Source organism: Pseudonaja textilis, chromosome Z (assembly GCF_049901715.1).
Source record: "Pseudonaja textilis isolate UNSWEBS1 chromosome Z, rPseTex1.2, whole genome shotgun sequence".
Lineage (NCBI taxonomy): Eukaryota > Metazoa > Chordata > Lepidosauria > Squamata > Elapidae > Pseudonaja > Pseudonaja textilis.
Genome location: NC_142008.1, coordinates 108,501,387 through 108,522,272, shown reverse-complemented (window position 1 = coordinate 108,522,272; position 20,886 = coordinate 108,501,387). Strand labels below are relative to the sequence as shown.

General features: G+C 35.7%; 1 pseudogene; it reads left to right on the top strand.

The window, feature by feature from the left end:
- Window positions 1-607: 607 nt before the first annotated feature.
- Window positions 608-10,549, top strand: LOC113452381 (vomeronasal type-2 receptor 26-like; annotated as a pseudogene).
- Window positions 10,550-20,886: the final 10,337 nt, after the last annotated feature.

Sequence of the window (20,886 nt, the reverse complement as noted above, 5' to 3'; positions counted from 1 at the left end):
CTCCCTTGGTGCAATAGAATAAGGCAATAACAACTAACCTCAACTTTTTATGTAATAATACAAACTAGCAATTTTTACAACAATAAATCTACTTAATTGGTAAAACTCAAAATCAAAGTATCATTTTTTTCAACATCAAGCATAAAGTCCAGAAGCAGTTTCCAAGTAGAAATAAAGGTATTTTTCTCTTTAATCAAAATAGTCAGTTTAGCCATCTTTGCTAACTCCATCTGATTTTCTAAAGATATTCTACATGGAATTTCAGTTCTGTATAAGAAATAATTCCCATTCCTACAATTAGCATAATATCTATAATTAAATTAGCTGACATAAAATTGCAGTTTCTTCCCAAAATGTAACATAGTCAGTGAAATATTGGATAAATCTAACCTCTAGCATTAGTGGTAGGGATGGGGATATGTGTTAGTATGACCTCAAGTGTTCAATATTTGGAGTTTTAGATTGGCCAGAAGACTGTCTACTCATTTAATATTAGCATTATAGTAATTATATTTCATTCTGCATGCTGCTGAATCAATAGAGATTCTAACGACTTCTTTGTAGATAGAAAGACCTGCAGGAAAAATATTTTTCCATTGCACTCAGGATGTTCATAGGAGGAATGTTCCTGTTAATTCTGCTTCCATACACAGCATATGAAGCTCTCACAGCAAAATGTAATGTCCAATATCCACAATGTCCACTTCACAGCTATCATCAATCTGGAGATCTCTTCATTGGCAATATCGCCTCTCATGGGATCTTCCTTTCCTGTGCCAAAGATTTCATACAGGAACCTCCACCAGCCATGCCTGAGGAACTTACGTAAGAAATTCAGTTTTGTATGTGCCTTGTGTTAATTAGAATGCCAGATGATGTTATAGGAAATTGAAGAAACTTTAGATGTTAGGCAGACATTGTCCGTTGTTCAGATGGAAAGTGCTTAATTTTGAAAGACATTATTCTTTATGATGATTGGAAATATAAGGTAACATGAAAATATAAAAATCTGAATATATGAATGTTACATTATTCCTCCAAAGTAGTATACATCTTCTGTGATCAACAATAATAAATATGCAAAAAGTTTCAAAACTGTAAAATATTATCTGATACAGATTGCAACATTCATTCTAGAATACTTCCCAAGAATTACCAACACATCCTGGCCTTAGCTTTTGCGGTAAATCAGATTAATGAAAATCCTCAAATTTTACCAAATATCACCTTGGGATTTCATATTTATGATAATTATTACGATGCAAAATGGACATATCATTCTACAATGCTGCTTATATATACACTAGAACATTTTTCCCCAAATTACAACTGTAACATGCAGAATAAGCTCGTTGCTGTAATTGGTGGACTGGATTCTCTTACTTCTCTTGATATGGCAATTATTCTGGATACCTATAAGATTCCTCAGGTAAGGTTTGCAAATGAAGTTTAACAGATAACAGATAATCAGATTTGGAAGGGACCTTGTAGGTCATCTAGTCCAATCCCCCATCCAAGGGGGAGACCCTACACCATTTTTGACAAGTGGCAGTCCAATCTCTTCTTGAAAGTCACAAGCGATGATGCTCCCACAATTTCTGAGGGCAAGCTGTTCCATTGGTTGATTGTTCTTTAACACTTTTTAAATCATTTATTTAATTTGCTGAATGTACTTTGTTCTTGGAACCAGCTTACATAATTAAGTTATCCAAGGTAGTTACGTATTGATTCATGAATGGTTCTTCTTACATGTGAAGAAATAATATTTAAATCTATATAACTAAGCTAAGAATACATTTCCCTCCACAAATCATATTTACTAAATACATATAGTATGTTTGGTCTTATGAGAATGTCATAAAAATATTTTCAGGGATTTGACTTCTCAGATCTCTTCATAAGGCCAGCTTGTCCCTGAGAATCCATGGAAATCATGGGAATTAATGCCTATTAAACTTGATGACGGGTCCTAGAGCTGGAAACAACTACCACATATGTGCGAGGGGAAACTATCTTTACTTTTAACTTTAACTTGATGACAACATGACTGTCTCTGAAAGCCATTGACCTGGGAGATTTCCTTTTGCTTTCTTGTACAGTAGATCATGAGACTGATCCATTAGGATTGTTAGTGTTTGGGGACAAACCCCCAAGCAGAGTGCACAGCAGCAGTCAAGCCAGGCAGCCAAATGAGAGAGAGGCTGGGCCCAAGAGTATACACACTGGAGACAAAAACACTGTTTGTAGTTTTAAATAGTTATTTAATTCATTCAGAGTTTAAGCAGTGTCATTCAGTCCATATGTCATTTATCCAATATATCCATCCAGTAACCTAGTCCATCAACTAGTCAGTACAATCTCTTTATCTGCTTGTAAATCTTCTCCTTCCGATACCTTTCTCTCGAAGACAACGCTGAGTATTCACAGGATATCAGCTAACCAAGTAAACAGTCCTTTTGTTCAGTAGAAACGGTATCCAGCACAGTAGCCAACAAGCAGACATCTCATACAGTAGTAAACAGCAGGCAGCAGACAGCAGAGAGACCAGCGACCAGCGAACCAGCCCAGGAAGTGTTACATTACTCTCACTGCCTTTTTATTGCTGCTTGCAACCGCACCCTTAATTATCTAATTACATTGCAGTTTGGTGCTTAAAGCTACAAACACTTAAACCTAGGTTTATATATTTAGTCACCCAAACCTAGTTGGTGTATCCATATACCCAACAAGGATATTACTTATATTCCTGTGAGAAGAAACAATAATTTCAAAATTTTAAGAATACTTCACCTCCAAGAAAGCTGAAAGTAGAGAGAACTGTTGTCTGTTCTAAGTAGGACATTACATTTAACAACGATATATTTTAATATTTTAACTATTTTTATTTGTTTTATAACCTGCAAGCATCCAGAGTCACCCTATAAAGGAGACAAGTGGCATCAAAAAATTAAATCATAAATAAATAAATAAATCACTGTCAGACAGCAAGGAATGGAAGATTAGTATGTTTAAATAGACAAAAACCACCAATCATTTTTAATGTTGGTTTGTCAAAAAGCAACAGAAGGAGAGCACACATGTGCAATGAATACTGAAATGCTATACTAAGATATTGAGGCTTTATAGTAGTTAGTCAGCAAACAAATTTTTTTATCTAAAGTGAAATATTCTTTAATGCGTTAGTTGTGATAGATAGATAGATAGATAGATAGATAGATAGATAGATAGATAGATAGATAGATAGATAGATAGATGTAGATGTAGATGTAGATGTAGATATATAGGTATATATGTATAAGTATATATGTATAGGTATATAGCTATAGGTATACATATAGATAATATAGATATTGATATAAATGATATAGATATAGATACCAAGAGATACAGGGAGATATTCTTACCTTGTTTGTTATTGCCTATCTCATTGGAAATGTTATAAATGACAGTTGAAACAATACATTCAATTTATTCTTTATTCAATTTATTTTTACTATAAACAGTGCAACTTTACAATAAATGCTGCAATTGTTCTTTTTCTTCTTCATGGATGCCTTTAGCTCACCTATAGTCCCACTCCAGTTATAAAGGACAAATCTCCTGGTCATTTCTTCTACCAGATGGTTCCTAAGGAAGACCTTCAGTATGAAGGAATTCTGTCTCTGCTTCTATATTTCAAATGGATATGGATTGGAGTGGTGGTTATGGAAACGGACAGTGGAGAGAAATTTATATAAACAGTGAGACCCGTGTTTTCTCAGAAGGGAATTTGTTTTGCATTCATACAGAAAATCCCTGTTATAACTTTTATTACTGATATATCAGAAATACTGTATAAAGGGAGGATTATTTATAATACATTGACACATAGTAAGGCTACAGTGATACTTGCTTATGGTGAATCTAATTCCTTTGGATTTTTTAGATTTCTTTCGTATCAATCAGATGAAGATATAGACAGTAAGTATAGGAAATCCTTAGGAAAACTATGGATCACCAGAGCCCAAATGGAGATTGCATCCTTTGTATTTCAAAGAAATTGGGATTTAGACATTTTCCATGGAGCTATAGCTTTCATGTTTCACTCCAGGGATGTATCTGGATTTCAACAGTTTATAGAAAGTCGAAACCCTTTCACCACAAAAGAAGATGGCTTTTTCAAAATCTTCTGGGAGCAGGTCTTTTCCTGTGTATTTCCAAGTACACTAATGAATGAAATGGAGAAAAATCATTGCACTGGAGCTGAACAACTAGGGAGCCTCTTGTATCCCAATTTTGAAATGAGCATGTCTGGCCATAGCTACAGTGTCTACAATGCTGTCTTCGCTATAGCTTATGCTTTACATGATATGTTTAGAGCTGAATTAAAACACAAGACAAGGATAGAGAATGGACTGAAGCTACATAACCAGCCATTTTGGCAGGTAAAGTGCTCATTATATTCTATAATCCTGATTCCAGATTCTCTAGTAAACTGATAGTTTCCATTCCATCACATAACATAATCCAAATTTAATTCAGTTGCAATTGGTCTTTAATAATTATAATTTATGAAGTTTAATCACATCTTTTGCAAGGAGCAATGTTTAAATAAATGAAATCAGCCCTGGAACATTTTACCTGCACATGTATTTTGATTAACATTTTTTTTTTTACATTTGTCATCCTTTTGTTTGTTATCTTTTTAAAATTTAGCTCCATCCCTTTTTGAGACATGTTACATTTAACAACAGTCTTGGGGACAAGATAATCTTTGACCAAGATGGAAAGTTAATAGATGGGTTTGATATAATCAATTTTGTTCTTTCTGAAAACCAGTCAAAAGTGAAAATTGGAAGGATAGACCCTCAGTCTCCTGCAAATCAAACATTCATCATAGACAAAGATGCCATAACGTGTAACAGCTGGTTTAACCAAGTAGGTTGTAAAAATACACAATCTGGGAAATGTCTAATCTGAACAGGAGCACTGAAATTGATTGTTAAAGAGGGCAATAATATCATTATTAGCTGGGGCATTTTCCCATCTTTATTTTTCAATCAATCAATCAATCAATCAATCAGAATAGAGCTAGAAGGGACCTATGAGGTCTTCTAGTCCACCCTCCTATTCCAGCAGGAGATCCTAAATAATTTCAGACAAGTGATTATCCACTCTCTTCTTAAAAACCTCCCCTGATGAAGCACCCACAATTCAGAAGGCAACCTGTTCCACTGGTTAATTAATTCTCAGTGTTTGGAAGTTTCTCCTTAATTCCAAGTTGCTACTCTCCCTGGATTGGTATCCACCAGTGGAGGTCTTAACACATGGGCCTGATGGGCACATGTCCATGGGCCCCACAAGCATAGGTGCCCCATAAAAATCTGTGTATGTTAACTCTTCAATGCACCTTGCATCATATAAATACAGCAACTGTATGGCTTACTGAATATTATTGTGTTTCAAGCCTCGTGTATTGTTCAAATATCATGTTGATTAGCTGTTGCTGCACAGCATGTTTTTAATGTTTCAGCACCAATTTCTTTGGAAGTGCCAATAAAATAAATATATGTTTAATTTTATCAACCATTTACATTTTTATTCCTGTGAGTAATTGTCATAGGGACCCAGTACACTGCTTTGCCTGGGAGCCATAATTCTCTTAAGATAGCCTTGGTTTCCACCCATTGTTCCTTTTTCTACCTAAATATCTTGTGTTTCTGTTATTATTCCTGAAAATTGGAAATGAAAATTGGAAATATCTAATGTATTTTGCTTAACACACAAGTTACATGGTTACTATAGTTTGGAACAATATAAAATACTTGGAAGGATAATTAATGATACTGATTAAGCAGCTCATTATTTGAAAAACGAAGGTGTTTTATTCTGGAATGGACTTTCATGGCCATAAAGGTATCTATTGGGAAGTAAGCAGTTTTCTGATTTGCCTATTTTGGGGAACTTATTCCTGATTGGGCAAGATCTTGTGTAGGTTGTTGATATAATCCAGGGAAGGTAATTTGAGTTTGTTAACCTTCTTCTTTCTTGTTAATACTATTGGGATATGTAACAGATCACTTTGACTCTGAAAATGCCAGCTACATTTGTTAATGACATGTATTCCCTAGGCTATGATGACTAAATACGGCAGCCCAACATTTTCCAAAGCTGATAACTTTTGTCAATTTGAATATGACAGTATGTTGGAAAACTCTGCATTTATGCTGATCATGCTAGAGAGAAAAACCACAGCTTAGAATCAAAGTACTGAAAAAATATTGCTCTTTTTTATGTTGGTTTTGGTTCATGAATTAGACTGCTCCTGTTTCCCAATGCACACCTAGCTGTAATCCAGGTTCTAGGAAGCAAGTAATGCAAGAGAGGCCATTTTGCTGTTACTCCTGCATCTTATGTCCAGAAGGCAAGATTGCAGAAAAGGAGGGTAAGGATAATATTGTTTTTTAGTTGCTTAGTTCTTTCCAAATCTTCATGAGCTGACTGATATCACTGCTGTAAGAACTGCTGGCAATTAACTGACACTCATGAACATGTTTGGTTACATTTTCTTCTGTGTCTCTTTTGTTGATTATTATCCATTTTTCCCAAATACCCAGGCTTACCTCAAATATTCTTGCCTTCCTTTATCTATCCCATTTTTTTAACCTTTGTTCTAATTACTTCTAGTGAGCAGTCTGGTTTTACTTTCTAGTACTGAATATATTCTTCGCAATTCAAAGTTTTTTGAACATTTTTCTCCAGCACTACAATTCAAAGTCAAACATTTCTGATTGTCCACCTTTTAAAGAGTTTTTTTTCCTGGATTCAGTATTATCCCTAGCCTTTGAGTGGTATTATCACTTTCATTATAGCCTTTCAGTATTATCCCTAGCCATTTTTAAAAAAATATTTTCAATGGAAAATGGATAAAAATAATTCTATTTACAATAACAATTCTTTTTTTTTTTTGTAAATTTTATTTGAGTTTTCACAAAAAAAAATACAAATAAAACATCTTTTTTGAAAGTAGCATAATCCCGGTTTACATTTCTTCATACAGACACAAATTAAATTTCATGCTCATTTTTATGTTCCATTCCATATCTTATTACTGTTTTACATTTTCTACATAGCTTCTCCCCTCTTTTAATTTTCTCAATTTTATTTTAATTATCTCATTTCAATACAAATCATTATATTTATACTTTTTGTCTGTCCTGTTTCAATTATCTATTATCTTTTCTCATTAAACAAAGTTTCCCCTGTAGTTGCTGATTGGAGTATGACACCTTTATATCTTTTAAGTGTATCCATTAACTCTTATTTAGGCTTCAATATATATCCTAAAGTTATAACATTCAATATAATATATAACTTCCATTCAGATTCTGCTTGGGACATTCTTAAAATACACACTATATTCTTAAAAAAAGAAAAAAATATATAAATATATGTAATTAAAACAACACATTCCATTCCAATTCAATTCTATCATTAATGCTAATATTCATTAAAATCTTAACTTCTTTAACATTACTTTTCAATTAAATATCATACTTCTATGGGAACAGTTATAAGCTTTCCATAATTAATTCCCCCCCCCCTTCACTTATATTTTATAAAATATTAACTAATTAAAATGTTCCTGTCCCTTCCTAATTCAATTTTCTCATTTATTTTATTTCACTTATTTTATTAACAAACATTTCACTAGAATACACTAACTATTTTATCCCTCATTTTAATCATACATTGTTTCCAATTTTCTAAAGTTATTTCTATTACTAATATAACAATACAATCTTATGTACCTTTACAGAATCCCTTTTTCAGTTAGATTTTCACCCATTAACTCTAAATAGGTCCTGTTTCTCCATATCTTGTTCTGGTCCTTTGTAACTTCTTTTCCTCTCCTTCTTCCCTCTCTTCTTCTCTCTCCCCTTTTTACCCTCTTGTCTCTCTACCTCTATTTCTCTCTTCTGTATCACCCTTTTCTGTTGCTTTCCAGTATTATACTTATTTTTCAAATTATTTTTCTTTTCTTTGGTTGTTTTTTTAAGTCTTAAATTCTCCATTCTCTTTTTCCCCCTTTCCTTTTTCTTCCCCATATAAAATTACTTGTTCATTAAAGATGGCTTCTTCTTTGTCCCAGTCTTCTTGTTTTGCAGACATTTCTTGTTGTTTCTCATAGTTCCAAATCTCCATTTCTAAGAATTGAAAAACGAAGCCAAAAGAACCCTTCCCTTCTTGTGCATCTTCTTTGTACTTTTTAAGTTCCATTTTCAATTCATCCAGAAGTAGTGCCATTGTATAAATTTTTAAACAACCACCCGCTTAATTTTAGTCATTCAAATGTAATAATCAAGAATTCAAAGATCACCAGATAATTCAAATACACACAAGCTGTTTCTTTTTGTTCTTTTTTTTTCCCTTTCTCTTCCTGGGGTTACTGTTTAGTTACAAAGTTTCAGTTAAAATGTATCTTTTAGAAGTCTTGTTGAGATTTTACTGTAGATTCTTTTTAATTCCAGGCAGTCTCCTCCCAGATCCTGCCCTTTTATTCTTTTTCTCTCCCTTCCTGCTTATGAAAAAAATAATTTAGTGTCCAGAAATCTTTATTATCCCTTTGACATTTTGTTTTATTTTCAGCTTAATTGCCTGTTGATGTCAAAGCGGATTTTTCCAATTTCTTATTTAAGTCTCTTAATTGTCAGTATAGGGAAAGGGAGAGAAGAAAAAAAAATCCAAATCTTTCCCTTGTCTCTTTCCTTCGCTGCTTCAGACTCTTCTTTGGGAACGATGTTATTTTTTTGTAAGTTTAAATTCTAGGGTGCCTTAGCTGTTGCTTTTGCAATTTAACCCAGTCAGCCAAAACTTTCACTTCTTATCTTCCTCCTGCACATTCTTTTCCGGTTGAGTTCTTCTTTGAGGTGGCCATTTCTGACCACTGCTACAACTGCCTTCGGGAAAGGGAGTAATGGCCAGCTGAGGAGGAGAGATACGGCTCTCCTCAACCATGCTGGCAGTCTCCCCCTTTTTCACCACCTCTATGGGGTAGCTTAGCCTCAAAACCAGCCGGCTCGGGGTGCTCCAGCAGCTAGCCCAGACCGAAACCCCTCACAATTGCAGTTTTCTGTCTGTCACCGAAGGAACTCAAACCGGAAGCCCCTATTTACAATAACAATTCTATCTAAAGTTCAGTCTCTCATGTATGTTATTTCTTTTTCACTTTAAATATAAAAATAAATACTTCACTTTTTAATCACACTACTTAGGAGAGTATTCTTGAGAAATTAAACAAATTTAAATTAGAAATAATATTAAAGTAACTTCTATCTATTAACTTCTGCAAATTTATCCTATTGACAGAAATCATATTTCTTTAGCCAGGATATAGAAGCCAAAATTCCATGAATCACTATAAAGTAATTATCAATATTTTAAATGTAGTCATACTGTTTGTTTAAATGTACTTTAAATGTACTTTACTGTTTGTATGCAAGCACTGGTGCATATTATCTGAGTTTATAAATATGGGTAGATATGTGTGTGTGCACATATACTTCACTGTTGGATTCAGAATAAAGTGCTATCTGATATTCAGCTATTTAAAAAGTTATCAGTGGTGGTATTTATGCATAATTTTGATACTTACTGGACCCTTTCAATTACAGATATGAATGAGTGCTATAATTGTACAGAAGAAAAGTATTCCAACAAAAATCAGGATTCATGTATTCTGAAGGACATAAGTTTCTTGTCTTATGAAGAACCTTTGGGAATAAGTTTAGCTTGTTTTTCTCTTTTCTGTTCCATAACCACAGTTCTTACACTGAAGATATTTCTGATGCATCACAACACTCCCATTGTCAAGGCCAGTAATCGGGATGTTACCTACATGCTCCTGGTAACTCTCTTGCTCTGCTTCCTTTGTGTATTACTATTCATTGGTCAGCCAACCAAGGTGACATGTATACTCCGACAAACTGTTTTCAGCATCATCTTCTCTGTGGCTATTTCCTGTGTGCTGGCCAAAACTGTGACTGTGGTCCTGGCTTTCAAGGCAACAAAGCCAGGAAGTGGATTGATGAAGTGGGTGGGGAAAAGATTGGGCTATGCTTTTGTTTTATCTGATTTCTCAATTCAGGTAGGGATTTGCACTCTATGGTTAGCCATCTCTCCTCCTGTCCCAGATGCTGACCTGCACTCAGAGGCTGAAAAAATTGTCCTACAGTGTAAGGAAGGTTCTATAATTATGTTTTATTTTGCAAGGTTTTATATGGGTTTCTTGGCCATAATCAGCTTCATAGTGGCTTTCTTTGCCAGGAAATTACCAGATACTTTTAATGAAGCCAAATTCATCACTTTCAGCATGTTAGTCTTCTGCAGTGTTTGGATATCCTTCATTCCAACCTACCTGAGCACCAAGGGGAAATACACAGTTGCTGTAGAGATTTTCTCAATGTTAACTTCGAGTGCTGGGCTGCTGATCTGCATCTTTTCCCCCAAATGCTACATTATTGTTCTGAGACCAGATCTAAACAACAGACAGCTAAAAAGACAGAAGTAATGAATGTTCCCAAGAATATAGTTGTAATCAGGGGTGGGATTCAAAATTTTTAACAACCGGTTCTGTAGGTGTGGCTTAGGTGTGGGCATGGCTTGGTGGTCATGTGACTTGGTGGTCATGTTATTGGCTGGGTGTGGCCAACTCAATATCACTCACATAGAGGCACGCATCTCCTCGCCTGGCCTCTCATGACTGTGGGGATGCTGCAATAGTCGTAAGTGTGAAAAATGGTCATAAGTCACTTTTTTCAGTGCCATTGTAACTTTGAATGGTCACTCCATACAAGCAAAGTACCAGCAAAGTAGAGAGAAAATACTCCAGAGATGTTCCTGGGACAGCAAGTCTAGTCCTGCCAAGAATGTAATAAGGATTAATGGAGAGGCAGTTTCTGCAAGCAACACCAGAATGTTTCCTTCCTGCCTTCCTTACAAGATTAGTCCAGAAATTTCTTCTAACAACCGGTTCTCCGAACTGCTTAGAATGCTAACAACCAGTTCTAGCAAATAGGTGCGAACTGGTAAAATCCCACCCCTGGTTGTAATCTGCATTGCAGATGAACTTGCATTTTTATGTTGTTTTAAAATAGAAATTCTGCTGGATATTTTTCCTATTATTTATACTGATTACATTTTTAATGGACTACATTTATTAGGGATGCTTTTATTTTGAAGATACTTGGAAAATTAACCAGCAGGTATCTTCAAGGTCATTTTTCCTATTCCTTTTTCAGTTCATAATATTAATAGAAAGTTTTCGTAATAGCAATGATAATCAAAGTCACCAGAAATACAATTTGTTATTGTACAAAGCTTTCATTACAGGCGGTTCTCCATTTGTGACTATTCACTTAACATACAAAGTTACAATGGTAGTGAAAAAAATGACTTATGGCCAGTCTTTACACTTATGACTTCACAACATCTCCCATGGTTACATGATCAAAATTTGGGAATGTGGACACTGCCATGTATTTATGATAGCTGCATAAATGGGCCACATGATTGCCATTTGTGACCTTCCTGTCTTCCAGCAATAGCACTTAGCAATAACACTTAGCTTATGTATGGCTCCATAGTGTTATATAGCATTCTTAATTGATTTTCAATGTCAGAATATTGCTCCCAACAATTTGGGATCTCATTTTACTGACCTGCACAGGATAGAAGTTTGAGCCAATTTTGAACTGGTCAGGATTGAACTCCTGCCTAAGGGGAGATATAGCTTACCATGCTGCATTCTAGCCACTACATCATCACAGTTCAGTGTTAATGGGAAGAGCCACTTAATTGACACCAGCTTCTTAAGACTTACTTAATAACCATGGTGAATTGTTTAACAAATGCAGCATAAAATTGGGCATGTCCCACTTCACAATTGCTTTGCTTGGCAGCAGAATTTCCTGGTCTAACTGTGGTCATAAGTCAAGGAATATTTGCATTTAGCTTATCATTGTGTAGTATGGATAAGTATCAAATAAATCATATATTATACATCATATGTATTTTGCCAATCCAAAATATGAAATTTGTTTAGAAGCTATAACTTTATGTATGAATTATGTGAACCATATTTTATCAATATTAACACAGATATTTAAATCTATCATTTAAATTCTAACCATAAATAATTATTTGTTTTTGTTTTGTACCTGGAGAGAATAAACTACTGAAAAGCTAGAATTATAGAAGGCAATAATTTCCAAAATTCTTAGGAAGTGAATTGAACTATTTAAAATGCTGGTTCTTTAATTAGCTTTCTTTTTTTGTTTTGGACTAAAATGTGGAGAAATTTAGAACAAAAACACTCCCTTATGTAAGGAAATATAGGGATTTTGGTCATAACTATTGTTTTAGTCATAAACATTGAACAATAATGGATGGTTGAAAGAAACCATTTCATTGTAATGGGATGCTTCTGCTGTATAAGGTATTATCTGTGCTACAAAACTATCACTTCTGTTCCAAAGATTCTCAGACTTTCACCAAGATAATACAATTAGGCAAAGAGAGAAGATTTTCAGAGAAACGCTATATTGTTTTGAATACAGACTGGATCTAATAATTTTTTTTCAGAATGTCACTCCATGGTATTCTTTGTTTTGATTGGTGACCATTTATTGTATATCAAAGCTCTGTAGAAACAGATTGTTGAGAAAAGTTTTCATTCAGAATGGAGCAGATAATACAAGCTTATATATGTATGTAAGTATTTATCTATTTATTTTGGGGGAAGCCAAGTGGGACATTTTCTGCTGTGTTATAATTGTAAATTGACTCTATTTTATAAGAAAATCTAGTTTTATTGTGGATGTGGTCCACTACACACTGCACACTATGCTAGAAAAATGCCTGGATTTTCTATTTGATAAATGTTCCCAACCTATTTGACTCTGCTGAATCCTGAAAAATCTTAACAAATAACTATAGCATTGGAAGAATTAATAGACCATATGGCTTCTGCTCATTTACCAGAGAAAATATGTGTATTTACATTCCAGTGGCCACAATAAGTTGATATTTCAATTTGTTGTTATTCAGTGTTTAGCATTTTCTGAATTGTATACTGCAGCATCAGAAAACTAATTTTGGCAAGTCATGTTTTGGCATACCAATAGAAGCATCAATGAAAAGAGTAAATATAGGTTTGGAACATCTTGAAGAATTTAGGAGGGTGATTGAGAAGATAATAAGAAATATTGTGCTACTTCCATCAATATGTTCTTACAGAAGGAAGATAGTCTAAAAATAAAGGTTTTCAGTCTCTTAAGGCACATTTGTTCACTAAAAAAATCCAATGAACTGGCATTACGATAAAACTAGGATACCAGAGAGGGGGAAAAGTACAGTCTATTAAAAAAATGCTCTTAATTGGCTTTGAAATGTCAATAATTCATTCTTTGGAAACTATTTTGAAAAGCGGATTAATTCTATGATGATATGTGTGAAGTGTCAGTTCGGTATCAAAGTCTTCATTTTTGGATTATCTGTCCTTTTACAGCCCAGTACTGGAGGCAGGAGAGCAATATACTTATTAATGAAGAAGATAGGAAAAAATCCCTTCAGTCACGATAAATATATTGGTTCTTTTAGATATTCTACATGGAAAACAATTTCCACCCCTGCAATTAGCATAATATTTGTAATTAAATTAATTGATTATGAAATTTGCAGTTTGTTCCCAAAGATCAACTCCTGAACACAGTCAGTGAAATATTGGATAAATATAATCTTTAGCATTAAAGGTAGGGATGGGGGTATCTGTTTGTCAATATGACCTGAGTATTCAATATTTGGAATTTTAGATTGGCCAGAAGACCGTCTTATTTAATATTGGAATAATAGTAATTACAATTCATTCTACGTGTATGCTGCTGAATCAGTAGATAATCTAATGGCTGCTTTGTAGATAAAAGGATGTACACATAGAAGATTTTTCCATTGATTTCAGGATGCTGGTAGGAGCGATGTTCCTGTTAATTCTGTTTCCATACACAGCATATGAAGCTCTCACGGCAAAATACCCACAACAACCACTTCATAGCTATCATCAATCTGGAGATCTCATCATCAGAGGCATCACATCTCATGGGACCTTCCCCTCCTATGCCAAAGATTTCATAAAGGAACCTCTACCAGCCATGCCTGAGGAACTTATGTAAGGAATTCATTTTAGTCTGTATGTATGTTTGTGTTAATTAGAATGCCAGATGATGTTATAGGAAATTCTAGAAATGTTATATGCTAGGTAGACAATGCAATTGTGCAGAAAGAAGGTGTGTAATTTTTTAAAAGATATTATTCTATATGATTATTGGAGCTATCAGGTAACATGATAATATAAGAATTTGAGTATATGAATGTTACTTTATGTTTAACTTTACATACTCCGAAGTAGTATACATCTTCTATAATGTACAATAATAAATATGATAAATCCTGCAAAAAGTTTCAGAACTGTAAAACATTATCTGATACAGGCTGCAACACTCATTCTAGAATACTTCCCAAGAATTACCAACAGGTTCTGGCCTTGGCTTTTGCAGTAAAGCAGATTAATGAAAATCCTCAAATTTTACCAAATATCACCTTAGAATTTTGTATTTATGATAATTATTATGATGCAAAATAGACATATCATCTACAATGCTGCTTATATATACACTGGAACAATTTTTCCCAAATTACAACTGTAATATGCAGAATAAGCTCCTTGCTGTGACTGGTGGACGGGATTCTCTTACTTCTCTTGATATGGCAATAGTTCTGGATATCTATAAGATTCCTCAGGTAAGGTTTGCAAATGAAATTTAACACTTCTTTTATCATTTCTTTGATTTGGTCTGTATACTTTTGTTCTTTCTGTATCTTGGAATGGATTTAGATAATTAAGATATCCAAGTTTAGCAAAGTGTTTTTAGCTTGTCATCATGGAGAAAGTGATTCATCAATGATTTTCTTTACATATCAAAGTACAATATTTAAATCCATATAAAAACACTAACAGAGGACTGGCAAAAAGCATCTACAAAAACTAACTAGCAGTCAGAAGATAAATGAAAACTCTTTAATTTCATAACATATAGGCAGACTTAATCATAGTTTCAAATGAGAAAATGTGACCATCCTAGACCAACCCGTGTCCAAAAATACCAGGGAATTTCTAGAAGCCTGGCACTTTTACAAATAAGCCATCAATTCACACACCAATAAACAATATCTATATTCTATGGCAAGATACAATCAATCAACCAAAAGAGGGGGGGATTACAAGCACCTCTCCACCACAATCAGCACCCAGATTAACATAAAATAACCCCAAGATTAACATCAGACCAACAGTCAAGTAAACAATACCCTAATAAAGAAACCACCAGATAGGCCAACAGCAAACAACCCAAACAAAGAATCTTTAAGATCACCACCTTTACCAATACTGACAGGGGAAGACATTAGAATATAAAATGAGAACCAAACCTAATTCCTTACCAGAAAATGATGATGTTCCTTATTTAAGGTAGTGAAACATCTATAAGAAAATATGCAAGGTCAGAGAGGAGCAAGGACCCTTCATTTCAATCCTGAAATACAAATATTCTCCTTAAATGTTACTGATATTTATGTGCCAATAATAACAATGCAAATTAATGAAGGATGTGATATGGGTGCAATTGTAATTGTTCTTTTTCACTTTTCATGGATATCTTTAACTCACCTAGAGTCCAATTCCAGTGATGAAGGACAAATCTCCTGGTCTTCCCTTCTATCAAATGGTTCCTAAGGAAGACCTTCAATATGAAGGGATTCTGTCTCTACTTTTACATTTCAAATGGACATGGATTGGGATTGTAGTTATGGATACTGACAATGGAGAAAGATTTGTACAAACAGTGAGACCCGTGTTTTCTCAGAAGGGTATTTGTTTTGCATTCATTCTCCTTCTCCAAAGGCGGTGTAGTTCTAGATTTTCTAGGTCTAGAATTTTGAGTCTGGTGGCATAAGATATTCTGCAATGAGTAGAGGAGTGGAGAACTCTTCTTGTGAAATATTTCTGGACTTTCTCAACTGTGTTGGTATCAGATACGTAATGTGGGTTCCAGACTGATGAGCTGTATTTGAGTATTGGTCTACCAAATGTTTTGTATGCTCTAGTTATTAGTGTAATATTACCAGAGAAAAAGCTACATAAGATTAGATTAACAACTCTTAATGCCTTTTTGGCTATGTAGTTACAGTGGGCTTAAGTCATTAGAGATGAATACTCCAAGGTCCTTGACGTGTTTGGATCATCAACAAGGTCTTGACTATTCAGCCTGTATTTTATTTTCTGATTATTTTTTTTTGCCAATATGTAGGACAGAGCATTTATTTGTTGAGATTTGAAGTTTCCATTTGTTTGACCATTCTGATACATAGTCAAGGTCTTTTCGAAGGGTAGCAGTATTGTCTGTGGTGTTGAATAGCTTTACATCATCAGCGAAGAGAACACAGTTGCTCTTGATATGATCACAGAGGTCATTTATATAAAGTATGAAAAGAGTTGGTCCAAGAACACTGCCTTGGGGGAAACCACATGTGATAACCCGTAGTATCTCAAAATAACCCAAAACCCAAACATATATTAAAGTCCAATAATGTCTTCAACTTAACTTCACTGTTTTATTAGGCACAGTTTAAAGTCACAAAAGTAAATAATGAGGCAAAAAGAAAACCAAAACAAACCACATTGACGAGAGTTTTGAAGCAAGCCAAGCTAATTAATCATACATTCCAAGAAGATAACCGAGGAGAGTCCATGGGAAGAATGCCAGCAAAGATAAACCTCTTTCAAAGCAAGCACTAAACTTTGACTCCAGCAATTCTGACTACACAGTTACGAACTAATATACATAGCTCCCAGCTGCAAGCCACGTGGAGGATCATGGTAATCTCCTCCTGAGTAGACCTCGCTTTTCCCTGATCCTCTCCTCCCTGCGTGACCTAGGATGGATAGGGGATGGGCCTGGATCCTTCTCTGATTGCTCAGCCAGCCTCTGCCCTTCCCCAGCTTCCTCCACCACCTCTGGAGCCACACTCCCACTCTCTGTCGGCTGTTCCTCCTCTTCCTCAGAGTCAGTCTCCAACAGGGGCATGATACCACTGTTGACAGGTACAGAATTTGATAGGACGCTCCCAATTTTGACCATTTGTTGTCTTTTGACAGGAATGCTTCTATCCAGTTATGCAGGTGTCCAGAGATACTGTAAGATTTTAGTTTTAGGAGTAGTTTGTCATGTACCACTGAATCAAAGGCTTTACAGAAGTCTATGTAAATTGCGTCTATTGTTTTGCCCTGATCGACTTGTGTAGTCCATATGTTTTTGCAGTGTAAGAGTTGCTGATTACATGATGGTTTCTAATTTTTTAAATAATATAAATGATTCAGAATGAATTATGAATTATTAAAAGTTTAATAACATTGATTTAAACAACTCATTGCTCAACAAACAAAAGCATGTTATTCTGGTATAGCCTTTAACAACCAATTTCTGTTGGGATTTAGGGTTTTATGACTGAGGTCTAGAGAACAGATTTCCTGATGACCACTTCAGAGTTCGTTTTCAGAGGCAAAGTGGACTGCTGCACAAACCACAGGAAACTGTCCAGGAACTCATTGGGCTCCTGTGTTTATAGCCAGATATACTGATTTTTAATTAAGTTTTATCCAAAAAGTCTCTGATTGATACAAGTTAGTGAGGGCTGGTTCCTGATTGGTTCTTTGTTTGTATCTGATCCTGACTAGTCATGGTGATAATGTTGGTTCCACATGTCTTTAATTTGTCTTGGCTTCTGCTCTAAGCAGCTGAATCCTGAACGGGTCCTTGTCCAAGCAGATTTCTGATTTGCCTATTTAGGGAGTAGATTCCTGGTTAGGCAAGATCTTGTGTAGGAGGTTGATATTGTGCAGGGCAGGTAACTTGGCTTTGCTAACCTTCAGACTTTCTTCTTACTTATTAACATTATTGGGATGTGCAGCAGACCATTTTGCCTGTGAAAATGCCAGCCACGTTTGTTGGTAACATTTGTTTCCCAGACTAAATCCTGAAACCCAATATTTTCCAAATCTTGTTACTTCATTACAAAGTTACAAAGCTTTTTAATCTTGTTACTATGACAGCATGCAGAAAAACTGTACATTTATGGTAACCATGCTAAAGAGAACAACTGCAGCTCAGTATTAAAGTATTGAAAAATGATGTTCTCTTTTATGTTGGTTTTGGTTCAGACTGCTCCTGTTTCCCAATGCACACCTAGCTGTAATCCAGGTTCTAGGAAGCAAGTAATGGAAGGGAGGCCATTTTGCTGCTACTTTTGCATTTCATGTCCCGAAGGGAAGATTGCAGAAAAGGAAGGTAAGGATATTATTATTATTATTCAGTTGCTTAGTTGTTTCCAAATCTTTATGAGCTGACTGATATCACTGCTTTAAGAACTGCTGGCAATTAACTGACATTCATGAAAATATTTGGATATAGTTTTTTCTGTTGTCTCACTTTTTGATTGTTGTACAATCCATTTTTCCAAAGATCAAGGGCTATTTTGGTGATTCTTGCCTTGCTGGATCCTTGCCACATTATGCCATATTTGCCATATTTTACATTTAGCTTTGCTCTAATTGCTTCTAGGGTTTGGTTTTACTTTACTAATCCTGGAAATCTTTTCTGTTTCAAAGAACTTTCTTTGACTCAGCATTATCATTGACTTTTTAGTGGTTTTAATGTTCTCAATGGAATCCAGGTAAAAAACAACAACTCTATTTACAATTCACATTCTATTTAAGTTTCAGTCATTCATGTATTCATAATTTCTTTTTCATTTTAAGAAAATATGCAAGCAAATAAATGTATAGGTAACAATTTTTAACAATTTTGAAAAATTTTGAAAGGCTGCAATCAAACATTTTGATGGTTAAATATCATTCTGGTTAGAGAAAACTCAATTGGGGCTGCTATTTTGTTTTCTTTGTTTGCAAAACACATCTTTGGATTGTAACAGCTACCTATTTAAAATATGCAGTACACAATATAACCCCTTAGTGCTAGGTGTATTTTATACAGAGAGTTTAATAATCACAAACTGGTGGCTGTTGTGACTCTGGGATTGGAATCTGCTCCGTTGGCAGATGTGAGTTCGAATGAAGAGGATCTGGCAGTGGAATTTGAACCTGCATTGCTGAGTGACTTGGATGCTAGCCAGGATGAGGAAATGGATTTAACTAGGAGAGACGAACCTGATTTAGTAGAGTTGTCAGGTCCTTCAACCTCCTCCGGTTCTTTCCCTTTGACTGAGCAGACTAAGCAGCAGCCAGGAATAGCTAACCAGGAAAACAGGCGAGAGTTTTCCATCGAAGAAGAGAACTTTGAGAGATCCTGGCTTGATGTGAGAAATAGACGGAGATTGAGATGTCAATCTCAATTGGGAAGGAGGTGTTGAGCCAGTGACTAATTAAGGAGATTAACATGCCCCATAGAGAATAAAAGGAAACGGCTTGGCTGGTGAAATTCGCCAGAAGCAAAGTGATTTATGAGAGTGAAAACATGAAGAGAACTCTTTGAGGCATTGAGAATTTATGGACAGAGTTTGGATTTACTGCTGAGGACTGAAAATACCTCAGCAGTTCTCTTGTGGGGGTTTGTTTCTTGGTTTGTGATATTTCTGGAACTGCTATATTTCGTTTTGCTCACCTGCAATTAAAGGGGGGACATAACATTTTTGCTTCTGGCCAAACAAACCATATTCAAATCAAGATGGACTCAACTCAACTGCAGCGTTTGGTGGAGTAGCAACAGCAACAGATAAACCAACTGCTACAAAGTAACCAGACCCTCCAAAACCAGGTAACACAGTTGATAAACCATGTTTCACAGTTGCAAACTCCTGCTGCTGCTTCAGCCCCTCCCTTGCAGAAAAGCCCGGTATCCATGCCGGAGAAATTTTCAGGACAAACGGACATGTTCCCGGCATTTTGGGGGCTGTGCCAATTATTTATGACCTTGAGGCCTGAATACTTTCCAAATGACCAGGCTAAGGTAGGATTTATTATTAGCCTTTTATCTGGGCAGGCTGCCAAATGGGCTACTCCCTTGTTAATTCAAGATAGCCCTTTGTTGGATAATTTTCAGGGTTTTCAGCAGCAAATGAGGGTTATGTTTGAAAACCCAATTAAAACTCAAACTGTGGCTAGATGGTTACGGGACATTTATCGGGGGAAACGTCCCCTGCAGGAATATATTGCAGAATTTCGTTTACTCTGTATGGACTCTAACTGGAACGAACCGGCCCACATGGATGAGTTTCAGGAGGGCTTGGCAGATAACATCAAAGATGAGTTAGTGCATGCAGAGCGGGCTGCAACCTTGGATGCACTAGTGATACAGTGCTTGTGTAATGAAGCCCGTTTACAACAGCGTGGAAGCAGACGGCCCATTGTGGAACCACCTTCTCTTTCTCATTCACAAACCACGCCACCGAAAGTTTTTCAAACCACGGTTAAGTCTGAGGAGGCAATGGAGTTGGGTGCACTCCGCCCTCGCTTAACGATGTGAGAATGTTCGAGAAGGTTTCAGGAAGGCTTGTGCCTTTATTGCGGGGGTCCGGGACATTTTGCTAATTCCTGCAAATGGAGAGGGACCCGCAGACCCATGCCTAAATCCACTCCTGGCCCGTCGGGGAAACAGGGTAGGCCTGACCTCGGGGAAACCCTAGGTCGGGCATGTTCCACAGCCCCACCCCAAATTGCTGAAGTGAATCCTGGCCCTCCTCGGCATTTACTTTTGGACACTCAAATCTTTTTGTAGTCTC